At 45.6% G+C, this 13,974-nt stretch overlaps 10 non-coding genes and 1 pseudogene across 10 annotated transcripts; all 11 read left to right on the top strand.

The window, feature by feature from the left end:
* Positions 1-1,074: 1,074 nt before the first annotated feature.
* Positions 1,075-1,265, top strand: LOC141195601 (U2 spliceosomal RNA). The gene has a single exon (XR_012268183.1). It is a non-coding gene; the product is annotated as a U2 spliceosomal RNA (small nuclear RNA).
* Positions 1,266-2,386: 1,121 nt separating this feature from the next.
* On the top strand, positions 2,387-2,577 carry LOC141196051 (U2 spliceosomal RNA). Its single transcript, XR_012268618.1, has one exon. It is a non-coding gene; the product is annotated as a U2 spliceosomal RNA (small nuclear RNA).
* Positions 2,578-3,695: 1,118 nt separating this feature from the next.
* Positions 3,696-3,886, top strand: LOC141195599 (U2 spliceosomal RNA). The gene has a single exon (XR_012268182.1). It is a non-coding gene; the product is annotated as a U2 spliceosomal RNA (small nuclear RNA).
* A 1,115-nt stretch (positions 3,887-5,001) lies between these two features.
* Positions 5,002-5,192, top strand: LOC141195598 (U2 spliceosomal RNA). Its single transcript, XR_012268181.1, has one exon. It is a non-coding gene; the product is annotated as a U2 spliceosomal RNA (small nuclear RNA).
* A 1,120-nt stretch (positions 5,193-6,312) lies between these two features.
* Positions 6,313-6,503, top strand: LOC141195597 (U2 spliceosomal RNA). Its single transcript, XR_012268180.1, has one exon. It is a non-coding gene; the product is annotated as a U2 spliceosomal RNA (small nuclear RNA).
* A 1,121-nt stretch (positions 6,504-7,624) lies between these two features.
* LOC141196049 (U2 spliceosomal RNA) lies at positions 7,625-7,815 on the top strand. Its single transcript, XR_012268617.1, has one exon. It is a non-coding gene; the product is annotated as a U2 spliceosomal RNA (small nuclear RNA).
* Positions 7,816-8,933: 1,118 nt separating this feature from the next.
* LOC141195596 (U2 spliceosomal RNA) lies at positions 8,934-9,124 on the top strand. Its single transcript, XR_012268179.1, has one exon. It is a non-coding gene; the product is annotated as a U2 spliceosomal RNA (small nuclear RNA).
* Positions 9,125-10,252: 1,128 nt separating this feature from the next.
* LOC141195595 (U2 spliceosomal RNA) lies at positions 10,253-10,443 on the top strand. Its single transcript, XR_012268178.1, has one exon. It is a non-coding gene; the product is annotated as a U2 spliceosomal RNA (small nuclear RNA).
* Positions 10,444-11,561: 1,118 nt separating this feature from the next.
* Positions 11,562-11,752, top strand: LOC141196048 (U2 spliceosomal RNA). Its single transcript, XR_012268616.1, has one exon. It is a non-coding gene; the product is annotated as a U2 spliceosomal RNA (small nuclear RNA).
* A 1,122-nt stretch (positions 11,753-12,874) lies between these two features.
* LOC141196503 (U2 spliceosomal RNA) lies at positions 12,875-12,966 on the top strand (annotated as a pseudogene).
* Positions 12,967-13,763: 797 nt separating this feature from the next.
* On the top strand, positions 13,764-13,950 carry LOC141196378 (U2 spliceosomal RNA). Its single transcript, XR_012268912.1, has one exon. It is a non-coding gene; the product is annotated as a U2 spliceosomal RNA (small nuclear RNA).
* Positions 13,951-13,974: the final 24 nt, after the last annotated feature.

The following is a 13,974-nucleotide window of genomic DNA, read 5'->3' as shown; positions in this document are numbered from 1 at the left end:
TTGTTCATTTTGCTTGTTTGTCGGATTTTGGGATGGACTCTTTGGCTTTGCTTTTCTTCTCCTCATTGGATTTTTCATGTTAAAAGTTGCAGAAGCCAGATGACAAGCTCATTTTGGTTCAACTTCAGCAACTGTGCATTGCATTGCCATGTAATGTAATGTAATGCAATGCTATCTATCTAGCTCTCCCTCTATACTTCCTTTTGGATAAACAGACATATTAGGCAAGCATTTTGGAGCTTTCACCTAAATAACTACAGGTGGTGAGATAAGCTGCACAATATAATTGACCTTTCAGTATATTGTTGCACACACACCATCTATTTAGCAAATGCCCTTGTTATCAACAGCAGCCTTTTAAACTCACCTGAGCTAACAGGTATGTGAGCTGGTTACTCTGCTGCACTTAAAATTTCTTTTTTGGTTTGCTACAATGCCTTTTCTGAAACGTTGTCTCCCTCTGCTGGAACACTGACTTCTTTCATTTAATGCCTGCAGACTATAAAAGAGAAACCAACCCAAAAAGTTTGGTTGATTAGTCTGTGGCATTCTTTTAAACTGTTGCTTATGGCGGTCTCTGTGAGCTTCTCAGTGACATTCAGCCATCCAGGTATCCCGCCTGCAGTAGACGGAATGTGGCAATGGAACGCTGGCTGCGCGTGTCATAATAGGCTCTGAGCCTTTATATACCTGCGCACAGCAGCAGCCACCTTCAGTCTGCTGCTGGACAGCCAGCAGCAGCAGCAGCAGGAGAGGTAATTAATCAGCAACCCTCCTGCTAAGGGTAGACAGCTGCTCGTTCCACCCCCCCCCCGCCTTAATTGGTTCTCCTCCCTTCCAACGGTGTTGAGGCGGGTGGGAACAGCCGGGGGTTGAGGGTACTGTGCTAAAAGAGGTGGAGTTATGCAGATCTAAAACGCGTGGATTGCAGCAGCAGCAAGCCGAAAAGTGCAGGCATGTGATGGATCTAGAGGTTGACAGCATGTCTTCTTAACGGGAGTCCAGTTGGCCATCTCCACAAATGGACTTTTCAGAATCCTTGGGTGGCACCGTAGTCGGAAACCAATTCTGGTTATCGCTTCTCGGCCTTTTGGCTAAGATCAAGTGTAGTATCTGTTCTTATCAGTTTAATATCTGATACGTCCCCTATCTGGGGACCATATATTAAATGGATTTTTAGAACAGGGAGATGGAAAAAGAGCTTGCTCTGTCCACTCCACGCATTGACCTGGTATTGCAGTATCTCCAGGACCGGTGCACCCCTTCTTTAATGCAGTTTCTAAAATCAGAAAGAATTGAATTCAATGCTTTTTGTTCATTTTGCTTGTTTGTCGGATTTTGGGATGGACTCTTTGGCTTTGCTTTTCTTCTCCTCATTGGATTTTTCATGTTAAAAGTTGCAGAAGCCAGATGACAAGCTCATTTTGGTTCAACTTCAGCAACTGTGCATTGCATTGCCATGTAATGTAATGTAATGCAATGCTATCTATCTAGCTCTCCCTCTATACTTCCTTTTGGATAAACAGACATATTAGGCAAGCATTTTGGAGCTTTCACCTAAATAACTACAGGTGGTGAGATAAGCTGCACAATATAATTGACCTTTCAGTATATTGTTGCACACACACCATCTATTTAGCAAATGCCCTTGTTATCAACAGCAGCCTTTTAAACTCACCTGAGCTAACAGGTATGTGAGCTGGTTACTCTGCTGCGCTTAAAATTTCTTTTTTGGTTTGCTACAATGCCTTTTCTGAAACGTTGTCTCCCTCTGCTGGAACACTGACTTCTTTCATTTAATGCCTGCAGACTATAAAAGAGAAACCAACCCAAAAAGTTTGGTTGATTAGTCTGTGGCATTCTTTTAAACTGTTGCTTATGGCGGTCTCTGTGAGCTTCTCAGTGACATTCAGCCATCCAGGTATCCCGCCTGCAGTAGACGGAATGTGGCAATGGAACGCTGGCTGCGCGTGTCATAATAGGCTCTGAGCCTTTATATACCTGCGCACAGCAGCAGCCACCTTCAGTCTGCTGCTGGACAGCCAGCAGCAGCAGCAGCAGGAGAGGTAATTAATCAGCAACCCTCCTGCTAAGGGTAGACAGCTGCTCGTTCCACCCCCCCCCCCGCCTTAATTGGTTCTCCTCCCTTCCAACGGTGTTGAGGCGGGTGGGAACAGCCGGGGGTTGAGGGTACTGTGCTAAAAGAGGTGGAGTTATGCAGATCTAAAACGCGTGGATTGCAGCAGCAGCAAGCCGAAAAGTGCAGGCATGTGAGGGATCTAGAGGTTGACAGCATGTCTTCTTAACGGGAGTCCAGGTGGCCATCTCCACAAATGAACTTTTCAGAATCCTTGGGTGGCACCGTAGTCGGAAACCAATTCTGGTTATCGCTTCTCGGCCTTTTGGCTAAGATCAAGTGTAGTGTCTGTTCTTATCAGTTTAATATCTGATACGTCCCCTATCTGGGGACCATATATTAAATGGATTTTTAGAACAGGGAGATGGAAAAAGAGCTTGCTCTGTCCACTCCACGCATTGACCTGGTATTGCAGTATCTCCAGGACCGGTGCACCCCTTCTTTAATGCAGTTTCTAAAATCAGAAAGAATTGAATTCAATGCTTTTTGTTCATTTTGCTTGTTTGTCGGATTTTGGGATGGACTCTTTGGCTTTGCTTTTCTTCTCCTCATTGGATTTTTCATGTTAAAAGTTGCAGAAGCCAGATGACAAGCTCATTTTGGTTCAACTTCAGCAACTGTGCATTGCATTGCCATGTAATGTAATGTAATGCAATGCTATCTATCTAGCTCTCCCTCTATACTTCCTTTTGGATAAACAGACATATTAGGCAAGCATTTTGGAGCTTTCACCTAAATAACTACAGGTGGTGAGATAAGCTGCACAATATAATTGACCTTTCAGTATATTGTTGCACACACACCATCTATTTAGCAAATGCCCATGTTATCAACAGCAGCCTTTTAAACTCACCTGAGCTAACAGGTATGTGAGCTGGTTACTCTGCTGCGCTTAAAATTTCTTTTTTGGTTTGCTACAATGCCTTTTCTGAAACGTTGTCTCCCTCTGCTGGAACACTGACTTCTTTCATTTAATGCCTGCAGACTATAAAAGAGAAACCAACCCAAAAAGTTTGGTTGATTAGTCTGTGGCATTCTTTTAAACTGTTGCTTATGGCGGTCTCTGTGAGCTTCTCAGTGACATTCAGCCATCCAGGTATCCCGCCTGCAGTAGACGGAATGTGGCAATGGAACGCTGGCTGCGCGTGTCATAATAGGCTCTGAGCCTTTATATACCTGCGCACAGCAGCAGCCGCCTTCAGTCTGCTGCTGGACAGCCAGCAGCAGCAGCAGGAGAGGTAATTAATCAGCAACCCTCCTGCTAAGGGTAGACAGCTGCTCGTTCCACCCCCCCCCCCGCCTTAATTGGTTCTCCTCCCTTCCAACGGTGTTGAGGCGGGTGGGAACAGCCGGGGGTTGAGGGTACTGTGCTAAAAGAGGTGGAGTTATGCAGATCTAAAACGCGTGGATTGCAGCAGCAGCAAGCCGAAAAGTGCAGGCATGTGAGGGATCTAGAGGTTGACAGCATGTCTTCTTAACGGGAGTCCAGGTGGCCATCTCCACAAATGGACATTTCAGAATCCTTGGGTGGCACCGTAGTCGGAAACCAATTCTGGTTATCGCTTCTCGGCCTTTTGGCTAAGATCAAGTGTAGTATCTGTTCTTATCAGTTTAATATCTGATACGTCCCCTATCTGGGGACCATATATTAAATGGATTTTTAGAACAGGGAGATGGAAAAAGAGCTTGCTCTGTCCACTCCACGCATTGACCTGGTATTGCAGTATCTCCAGGACCGGTGCACCCCTTCTTTAATGCAGTTTCTAAAATCAGAAAGAATTGAATTCAATGCTTTTTGTTCATTTTGCTTGTTTGTCGGATTTTGGGATGGACTCTTTGGCTTTGCTTTTCTTCTCCTCATTGGATTTTTCATGCTAAAAGTTGCAGAAGCCAGATGACAAGCTCATTTTGGTTCAACTTCAGCAACTGTGCATTGCATTGCCATGTAATGTAATGTAATGCAATGCTATCTATCTAGCTCTCCCTCTATACTTCCTTTTGGATAAACAGACATATTAGGCAAGCATTTTGGAGCTTTCACCTAAATAACTACAGGTGGTGAGATAAGCTGCACAATATAATTGACCTTTCAGTATATTGTTGCACACACACCATCTATTTAGCAAATGCCCTTGTTATCAACAGCAGCCTTTTAAACTCACCTGAGCTAACAGGTATGTGAGCTGGTTACTCTGCTGCGCTTAAAATTTATTTTTTGGTTTGCTACAATGCCTTTTCTGAAACGTTGTCTCCCTCTGCTGGAACACTGACTTCTTTCATTTAATGCCTGCAGACTATAAAAGAGAAACCAACCCAAAAAGTTTGGTTGATTAGTCTGTGGCATTCTTTTAAACTGTTGCTTATGGCGGTCTCTGTGAGCTTCTCAGTGACATTCAGCCATCCAGGTATCCCGCCTGCAGTAGACGGAATGTGGCAATGGAACGCTGGCTGCGCGTGTCATAATAGGCTCTGAGCCTTTATATACCTGCGCACAGCAGCAGCCACCTTCAGTCTGCTGCTGGACAGCCAGCAGCAGCAGCAGGAGAGGTAATTAATCAGCAACCCTCCTGCTAAGGGTAGACAGCTGCTCGTTCCACCCCCCCCCCGCCTTAATTGGTTCTCCTCCCTTCCAACGGTGTTGAGGCGGGTGGGAACAGCCGGGGGTTGAGGGTACTGTGCTAAAAGAGGTGGTTATGCAGATCTAAAACGCGTGGATTGCAGCAGCAGCAAGCCGAAAAGTGCAGGCATGTGAGGGATCTAGAGGTTGACAGCATGTCTTCTTAACGGGAGTCCAGTTGGCCATCTCCACAAATGGACTTTTCAGAATCCTTGGGTGGCACCGTAGTCGGAAACCAATTCTGGTTATCGCTTCTCGGCCTTTTGGCTAAGATCAAGTGTAGTATCTGTTCTTATCAGTTTAATATCTGATACGTCCCCTATCTGGGGACCATATATTAAATGGATTTTTAGAACAGGGAGATGGAAAAAGAGCTTGCTCTGTCCACTCCACGCATTGACCTGGTATTGCAGTATCTCCAGGACCGGTGCACCCCTTCTTTAATGCAGTTTCTAAAATCAGAAAGAATTGAATTCAATGCTTTTTGTTCATTTTGCTTGTTTGTCGGATTTTGGGATGGACTCTTTGGCTTTGCTTTTCTTCTCCTCATTGGATTTTTCATGTTAAAAGTTGCAGAAGCCAGATGACAAGCTCATTTTGGTTCAACTTCAGCAACTGTGCATTGCATTGCCATGTAATGTAATGTAATGCAATGCTATCTATCTAGCTCTCCCTCTATACTTCCTTTTGGATAAACAGACATATTAGGCAAGCATTTTGGAGCTTTCACCTAAATAACTACAGGTGGTGAGATAAGCTGCACAATATAATTGACCTTTCAGTATATTGTTGCACACACACCATCTATTTAGCAAATGCCCTTGTTATCAACAGCAGCCTTTTAAACTCACCTGAGCTAACAGGTATGTGAGCTGGTTACTCTGCTGCACTTAAAATTTCTTTTTTGGTTTGCTACAATGCCTTTTCTGAAACGTTGTCTCCCTCTGCTGGAACACTGACTTCTTTCATTTAATGCCTGCAGACTATAAAAGAGAAACCAACCCAAAAAGTTTGGTTGATTAGTCTGTGGCATTCTTTTAAACTGTTGCTTATGGCGGTCTCTGTGAGCTTCTCAGTGACATTCAGCCATCCAGGTATCCCGCCTGCAGTAGACGGAATGTGGCAATGGAACGCTGGCTGCGCGTGTCATAATAGGCTCTGAGCCTTTATATACCTGCGCACAGCAGCAGCCACCTTCAGTCTGCTGCTGGACAGCCAGCAGCAGCAGCAGCAGGAGAGGTAATTAATCAGCAACCCTCCTGCTAAGGGTAGACAGCTGCTCGTTCCACCCCCCCCCCGCCTTAATTGGTTCTCCTCCCTTCCAACGGTGTTGAGGCGGGTGGGAACAGCCGGGGGTTGAGGGTACTGTGCTAAAAGAGGTGGAGTTATGCAGATCTAAAACGCGTGGATTGCAGCAGCAGCAAGCCGAAAAGTGCAGGCATGTGATGGATCTAGAGGTTGACAGCATGTCTTCTTAACGGGAGTCCAGTTGGCCATCTCCACAAATGGACTTTTCAGAATCCTTGGGTGGCACCGTAGTCGGAAACCAATTCTGGTTATCGCTTCTCGGCCTTTTGGCTAAGATCAAGTGTAGTATCTGTTCTTATCAGTTTAATATCTGATACGTCCCCTATCTGGGGACCATATATTAAATGGATTTTTAGAACAGGGAGATGGAAAAAGAGCTTGCTCTGTCCACTCCACGCATTGACCTGGTATTGCAGTATCTCCAGGACCGGTGCACCCCTTCTTTAATGCAGTTTCTAAAATCAGAAAGAATTGAATTCAATGCTTTTTGTTCATTTTGCTTGTTTGTCGGATTTTGGGATGGACTCTTTGGCTTTGCTTTTCTTCTCCTCATTGGATTTTTCATGTTAAAAGTTGCAGAAGCCAGATGACAAGCTCATTTTGGTTCAACTTCAGCAACTGTGCATTGCATTGCCATGTAATGTAATGTAATGCAATGCTATCTATCTAGCTCTCCCTCTATACTTCCTTTTGGATAAACAGACATATTAGGCAAGCATTTTGGAGCTTTCACCTAAATAACTACAGGTGGTGAGATAAGCTGCACAATATAATTGACCTTTCAGTATATTGTTGCACACACACCATCTATTTAGCAAATGCCCTTGTTATCAACAGCAGCCTTTTAAACTCACCTGAGCTAACAGGTATGTGAGCTGGTTACTCTGCTGCGCTTAAAATTTCTTTTTTGGTTTGCTACAATGCCTTTTCTGAAACGTTGTCTCCCTCTGCTGGAACACTGACTTCTTTCATTTAATGCCTGCAGACTATAAAAGAGAAACCAACCCAAAAAGTTTGGTTGATTAGTCTGTGGCATTCTTTTAAACTGTTGCTTATGGCGGTCTCTGTGAGCTTCTCAGTGACATTCAGCCATCCAGGTATCCCGCCTGCAGTAGACGGAATGTGGCAATGGAACGCTGGCTGCGCGTGTCATAATAGGCTCTGAGCCTTTATATACCTGCGCACAGCAGCAGCCACCTTCAGTCTGCTGCTGGACAGCCAGCAGCAGCAGCAGCAGGAGAGGTAATTAATCAGCAACCCTCCTGCTAAGGGTAGACAGCTGCTCGTTCCACCCCCCCCCCCGCCTTAATTGGTTCTCCTCCCTTCCAACGGTGTTGAGGCGGGTGGGAACAGCCGGGGGTTGAGGGTACTGTGCTAAAAGAGGTGGAGTTATGCAGATCTAAAACGCGTGGATTGCAGCAGCAGCAAGCCGAAAAGTGCAGGCATGTGAGGGATCTAGAGGTTGACAGCATGTCTTCTTAACGGGAGTCCAGGTGGCCATCTCCACAAATGAACTTTTCAGAATCCTTGGGTGGCACCGTAGTCGGAAACCAATTCTGGTTATCGCTTCTCGGCCTTTTGGCTAAGATCAAGTGTAGTGTCTGTTCTTATCAGTTTAATATCTGATACGTCCCCTATCTGGGGACCATATATTAAATGGATTTTTAGAACAGGGAGATGGAAAAAGAGCTTGCTCTGTCCACTCCACGCATTGACCTGGTATTGCAGTATCTCCAGGACCGGTGCACCCCTTCTTTAATGCAGTTTCTAAAATCAGAAAGAATTGAATTCAATGCTTTTTGTTCATTTTGCTTGTTTGTCGGATTTTGGGATGGACTCTTTGGCTTTGCTTTTCTTCTCCTCATTGGATTTTTCATGTTAAAAGTTGCAGAAGCCAGATGACAAGCTCATTTTGGTTCAACTTCAGCAACTGTGCATTGCATTGCCATGTAATGTAATGTAATGCAATGCTATCTATCTAGCTCTCCCTCTATACTTCCTTTTGGATAAACAGACATATTAGGCAAGCATTTTGGAGCTTTCACCTAAATAACTACAGGTGGTGAGATAAGCTGCACAATATAATTGACCTTTCAGTATATTGTTGCACACACACCATCTATTTAGCAAATGCCCATGTTATCAACAGCAGCCTTTTAAACTCACCTGAGCTAACAGGTATGTGAGCTGGTTACTCTGCTGCGCTTAAAATTTCTTTTTTGGTTTGCTACAATGCCTTTTCTGAAACGTTGTCTCCCTCTGCTGGAACACTGACTTCTTTCATTTAATGCCTGCAGACTATAAAAGAGAAACCAACCCAAAAAGTTTGGTTGATTAGTCTGTGGCATTCTTTTAAACTGTTGCTTATGGCGGTCTCTGTGAGCTTCTCAGTGACATTCAGCCATCCAGGTATCCCGCCTGCAGTAGACGGAATGTGGCAATGGAACGCTGGCTGCGCGTGTCATAATAGGCTCTGAGCCTTTATATACCTGCGCACAGCAGCAGCCGCCTTCAGTCTGCTGCTGGACAGCCAGCAGCAGCAGCAGGAGAGGTAATTAATCAGCAATCCTCCTGCTAAGGGTAGACAGCTGCTCGTTCCACCCCCCCCCCCGCCTTAATTGGTTCTCCTCCCTTCCAACGGTGTTGAGGCGGGTGGGAACAGCCGGGGGTTGAGGGTACTGTGCTAAAAGAGGTGGAGTTATGCAGATCTAAAACGCGTGGATTGCAGCAGCAGCAAGCCGAAAAGTGCAGGCATGTGAGGGATCTAGAGGTTGACAGCATGTCTTCTTAACGGGAGTCCAGGTGGCCATCTCCACAAATGGACATTTCAGAATCCTTGGGTGGCACCGTAGTCGGAAACCAATTCTGGTTATCGCTTCTCGGCCTTTTGGCTAAGATCAAGTGTAGTATCTGTTCTTATCAGTTTAATATCTGATACGTCCCCTATCTGGGGACCATATATTAAATGGATTTTTAGAACAGGGAGATGGAAAAAGAGCTTGCTCTGTCCACTCCACGCATTGACCTGGTATTGCAGTATCTCCAGGACCGGTGCACCCCTTCTTTAATGCAGTTTCTAAAATCAGAAAGAATTGAATTCAATGCTTTTTGTTCATTTTGCTTGTTTGTCGGATTTTGGGATGGACTCTTTGGCTTTGCTTTTCTTCTCCTCATTGGATTTTTCATGCTAAAAGTTGCAGAAGCCAGATGACAAGCTCATTTTGGTTCAACTTCAGCAACTGTGCATTGCATTGCCATGTAATGTAATGTAATGCAATGCTATCTATCTAGCTCTCCCTCTATACTTCCTTTTGGATAAACAGACATATTAGGCAAGCATTTTGGAGCTTTCACCTAAATAACTACAGGTGGTGAGATAAGCTGCACAATATAATTGACCTTTCAGTATATTGTTGCACACACACCATCTATTTAGCAAATGCCCTTGTTATCAACAGCAGCCTTTTAAACTCACCTGAGCTAACAGGTATGTGAGCTGGTTACTCTGCTGCGCTTAAAATTTATTTTTTGGTTTGCTACAATGCCTTTTCTGAAACGTTGTCTCCCTCTGCTGGAACACTGACTTCTTTCATTTAATGCCTGCAGACTATAAAAGAGAAACCAACCCAAAAAGTTTGGTTGATTAGTCTGTGGCATTCTTTTAAACTGTTGCTTATGGCGGTCTCTGTGAGCTTCTCAGTGACATTCAGCCATCCAGGTATCCCGCCTGCAGTAGACGGAATGTGGCAATGGAACGCTGGCTGCGCGTGTCATAATAGGCTCTGAGCCTTTATATACCTGCGCACAGCAGCAGCCACCTTCAGTCTGCTGCTGGACAGCCAGCAGCAGCAGCAGCAGGAGAGGTAATTAATCAGCAACCCTCCTGCTAAGGGTAGACAGCTGGTCGTTCCACCCCCCCCCCCCCCCCCCGCCTTAATTGGTTCTCCTCCCTTCCAACGGTGTTGAGGCGGGTGGGAACAGCCGGGGGTTGAGGGTACTGTGCTAAAAGAGGTGGAGTTATGCAGATCTAAAACGCGTGGATTGCAGCAGCAGCAAGCCGAAAAGTGCAGGCATGTGAGGGATCTAGAGGTTGACAGCATGTCTTCTTAACGGGAGTCCAGGTGGCCATCTCCACAAATGGACTTTTCAGAATCCTTGGGTGGCACCGTAGTCGGAAACCAATTCTGGTTATCGCTTCTCGGCCTTTTGGCTAAGATCAAGTGTAGTATCTGTTCTTATCAGTTTAATATCTGATACGTCCCCTATCTGGGGACCATATATTAAATGGATTTTTAGAACAGGGAGATGGAAAAAGAGCTTGCTCTGTCCACTCCACGCATTGACCTGGTATTGCAGTATCTCCAGGACCGGTGCACCCCTTCTTTAATGCAGTTTCTAAAATCAGAAAGAATTGAATTCAATGCTTTTTGTTCATTTTGCTTGTTTGTCGGATTTTGGGATGGACTCTTTGGCTTTGCTTTTCTTCTCCTCATTGGATTTTTCATGTTAAAAGTTGCAGAAGCCAGATGACAAGCTCATTTTGGTTCAACTTCAGCAACTGTGCATTGCATTGCCATGTAATGTAATGTAATGCAATGCTATCTATCTAGCTCTCCCTCTATACTTCATTTTGGATAAACAGACATATTAGGCAAGCATTTTGGAGCTTTCACCTAAATAACTACAGGTGGTGAGATAAGCTGCACAATATAATTGACCTTTCAGTATATTGTTGCACACACACCATCTATTTAGCAAATGCCCTTGTTATCAACAGCAGCCTTTTAAACTCACCTGAGCTAACAGGTATGTGAGCTGGTTACTCTGCTGCGCTTAAAATTTCTTTTTTGGTTTGCTACAATGCCTTTTCTGAAACGTTGTCTCCCTCTGCTGGAACACTGACTTCTTTCATTTAATGCCTGCAGACTATAAAAGAGAAACCAACCCAAAAAGTTTGGTTGATTAGTCTGTGGCATTCTTTTAAACTGTTGCTTATGGCGGTCTCTGTGAGCTTCTCAGTGACATTCAGCCATCCAGGTATCCCGCCTGCAGTAGACGGAATGTGGCAATGGAACGCTGGCTGCGCGTGTCATAATAGGCTCTGAGCCTTTATATACCTGCGCACAGCAGCAGCCACCTTCAGTCTGCTGCTGGACAGCCAGCAGCAGCAGCAGCAGGAGAGGTAATTAATCAGCAACCCTCCTGCTAAGGGTAGACAGCTGCTCGTTCCACCCCCCCCGCCTTAATTGGTTCTCCTCCCTTCCAACGGTGTAGAGGCGGGTGGGAACAGCCGGGGGTTGAGGGTACTGTGCTAAAAGAGGTGGAGTTATGCAGATCTAAAACGCGTGGATTGCAGCAGCAGCAAGCCGAAAAGTGCAGGCATGTGAGGGATCTAGAGGTTGACAGCATGTCTTCTTAACGGGAGTCCAGGTGGCCATCTCCACAAATGGACTTTTCAGAATCCTTGGGTGGCACCGTAGTCGGAAAACAATTCTGGTTATCGCTTCTCGGCCTTTTGGCTAAGATCAAGTGTAGTGTCTGTTCTTATCAGTTTAATATCTGATACGTCCCCTATCTGGGGACCATATATTAAATGGATTTTTAGAACAGGGAGATGGAAAAAGAGCTTGCTCTGTCCACTCCACGCATTGACCTGGTATTGCAGTATCTCCAGGACCGGTGCACCCCTTCTTTAATGCAGTTTCTAAAATCAGAAAGAATTGAATTCAATGCTTTTTGTTCATTTTGCTTGTTTGTCGGATTTTGGGATGGACTCTTTGGCTTTGCTTTTCTTCTCCTCATTGGATTTTTCATGTTAAAAGTTGCAGAAGCCAGATGACAAGCTCATTTTGGTTCAACTTCAGCAACTGTGCATTGCATTGCCATGTAATGTAATGTAATGCAATGCTAACTATCTAGCTCTCCCTCTATACTTCCTTTTGGATAAACAGACATATTAGGCAAGCATTTTGGAGCTTTCACCTAAATAACTACAGGTGGTGAGATAAGCTGCACAATATAATTGACCTTTCAGTATATTGTTGCACACACACCATCTATTTAGCAAATGCCCTTGTTATCAACAGCAGCCTTTTAAACTCACCTGAGCTAACAGGTATGTGAGCTGGTTACTCTGCTGCACTTAAAATTTCTTTTTTGGTTTGCTACAATGCCTTTTCTGAAACGTTGTCTCCCTCTGCTGGAACACTGACTTCTTTCATTTAATGCCTGCAGACTATAAAAGAGAAACCAACCCAAAAAGTTTGGTTGATTAGTCTGTGGCATTCTTTTAAACTGTTGCTTATGGCGGTCTCTGTGAGCTTCTCAGTGACATTCAGCCATCCAGGTATCCCGCCTGCAGTAGACGGAATGTGGCAATGGAACGCTGGCTGCGCGTGTCATAATAGGCTCTGAGCCTTTATATACCTGCGCACAGCAGCAGCCACCTTCAGTCTGCTGCTGGACAGCCAGCAGCAGCAGCAGCAGGAGAGGTAATTAATCAGCAACCCTCCTGCTAAGGGTAGACAGCTGCTCGTTCCACCCCCCCCCCCCGCCTTAATTGGTTCTCCTCCCTTCCAACGGTGTTGAGGCGGGTGGGAACAGCCGGGGGTTGAGGGTACTGTGCTAAAAGAGGTGGAGTTATGCAGATCTAAAACGCGTGGATTGCAGCAGCAGCAAGCCGAAAAGTGCAGGCATGTGAGGGATCTAGAGGTTGACAGCATGTCTTCTTAACGGGAGTCCAGGTGGCCATCTCCACAAATGGACTTTTCAGAATCCTTGGGTGGCACCGTAGTCGGAAACCAATTCTGGTTATCGCTTCTCGGCCTTTTGGCTAAGATCAAGTGTAGTATCTTTCGAAAAGGCGGTTTTGGATGTTGGCCGCCCTAGTAGATTGATACATTATGCACACTGGGGCTTAGGCGCTTGTTAGTACGCCAGTTGGCTAATATAGTCATCTGGTGGAAAGCATGGCCCCCCAGGATCGACGCCATTGGGCCGGGGAAGATCGAAAGCCCGAAGTGTGAAGTGCCCCAGGAGTGGTGACCCTGGGGTGCCTTAACTCACTGGGATTGGGAACCCCACTTGAGTTTATGGCACATTTGCACTAGCACTTCAATATTTCTTTCTTCACACACACCCTTATTCCGGGCCTTCTGGCCTTAGGATGGGGAATTTTTCAATTCCCGGTCGAAGGTCCGGGCAGTATTATACTGTGAAACCTTCACTATTTATTTAATTTTTTTTGTCACTGTGTGTCCACTTTTTCACGTGTGTCCACGTCCTTACTAGGATTTTGTCGGGATGCGGTTCCCTTACGGGTTCCTCTCTTGGCAGGTCTAGGGGGGGAGTGTGTGGCCATCAGGTTCCGCTCCCCCCTGATCCCCCCTGGCTCTCCTCTTTCGGGAGGAGAGCGTTGTTGGCTCCCCTCTTCCGAGAGGGGAGCACAGTCTTTGGCTCCCAGTGCCTTGCTCGGGTGAGAACTCGGGCAGGTATTGGGGGTAAGATTGGGTCGCCTCTGGCTCCGGCTGGAGGTGGCTATTTGTCCCTGTTCCTCGCTGTGGCCTTCTGGCTCGGAGGGACGGGGAATGGTTTGGGGGACCCTTCTCCTTTTGGAGAGGGTTTCAAGAAGATCAGCATCCTAGTGCACTTTTTTTGTGGCACTTGTCACTTTTTTAAGCGCACTCGGGTTTTGTACACGAATTCGGGCTTTCGAAAAAAAAAAAAAAAAAAAAAATCTGTTCTTATCAGTTTAATATCTGATACGTCCCCTATCTGGGGACCATATATTAAATGGATTTTTAGAACAGGGAGATGGAAAAAGAGCTTGCTCTGTCCACTCCACGCATTGACCTGGTATTGCAGTATCTCCAGGACCGGTGCACCCCTTCTTTAATGCAGTTTCTAAAATCAG

The sequence above is a fragment of the Phyllobates terribilis genome, unplaced genomic scaffold, assembly GCF_046119375.1.
Source record: "Phyllobates terribilis strain yellow unplaced genomic scaffold, ASM4611937v1 Scaffold_74__1_contigs__length_7073193, whole genome shotgun sequence".
Taxonomy (NCBI): Eukaryota; Metazoa; Chordata; class Amphibia; order Anura; family Dendrobatidae; genus Phyllobates; species Phyllobates terribilis.
The sequence above is the reverse complement of the archived record's forward strand: the minus strand, read 5'-3'. Positions and strand labels throughout refer to the sequence as shown.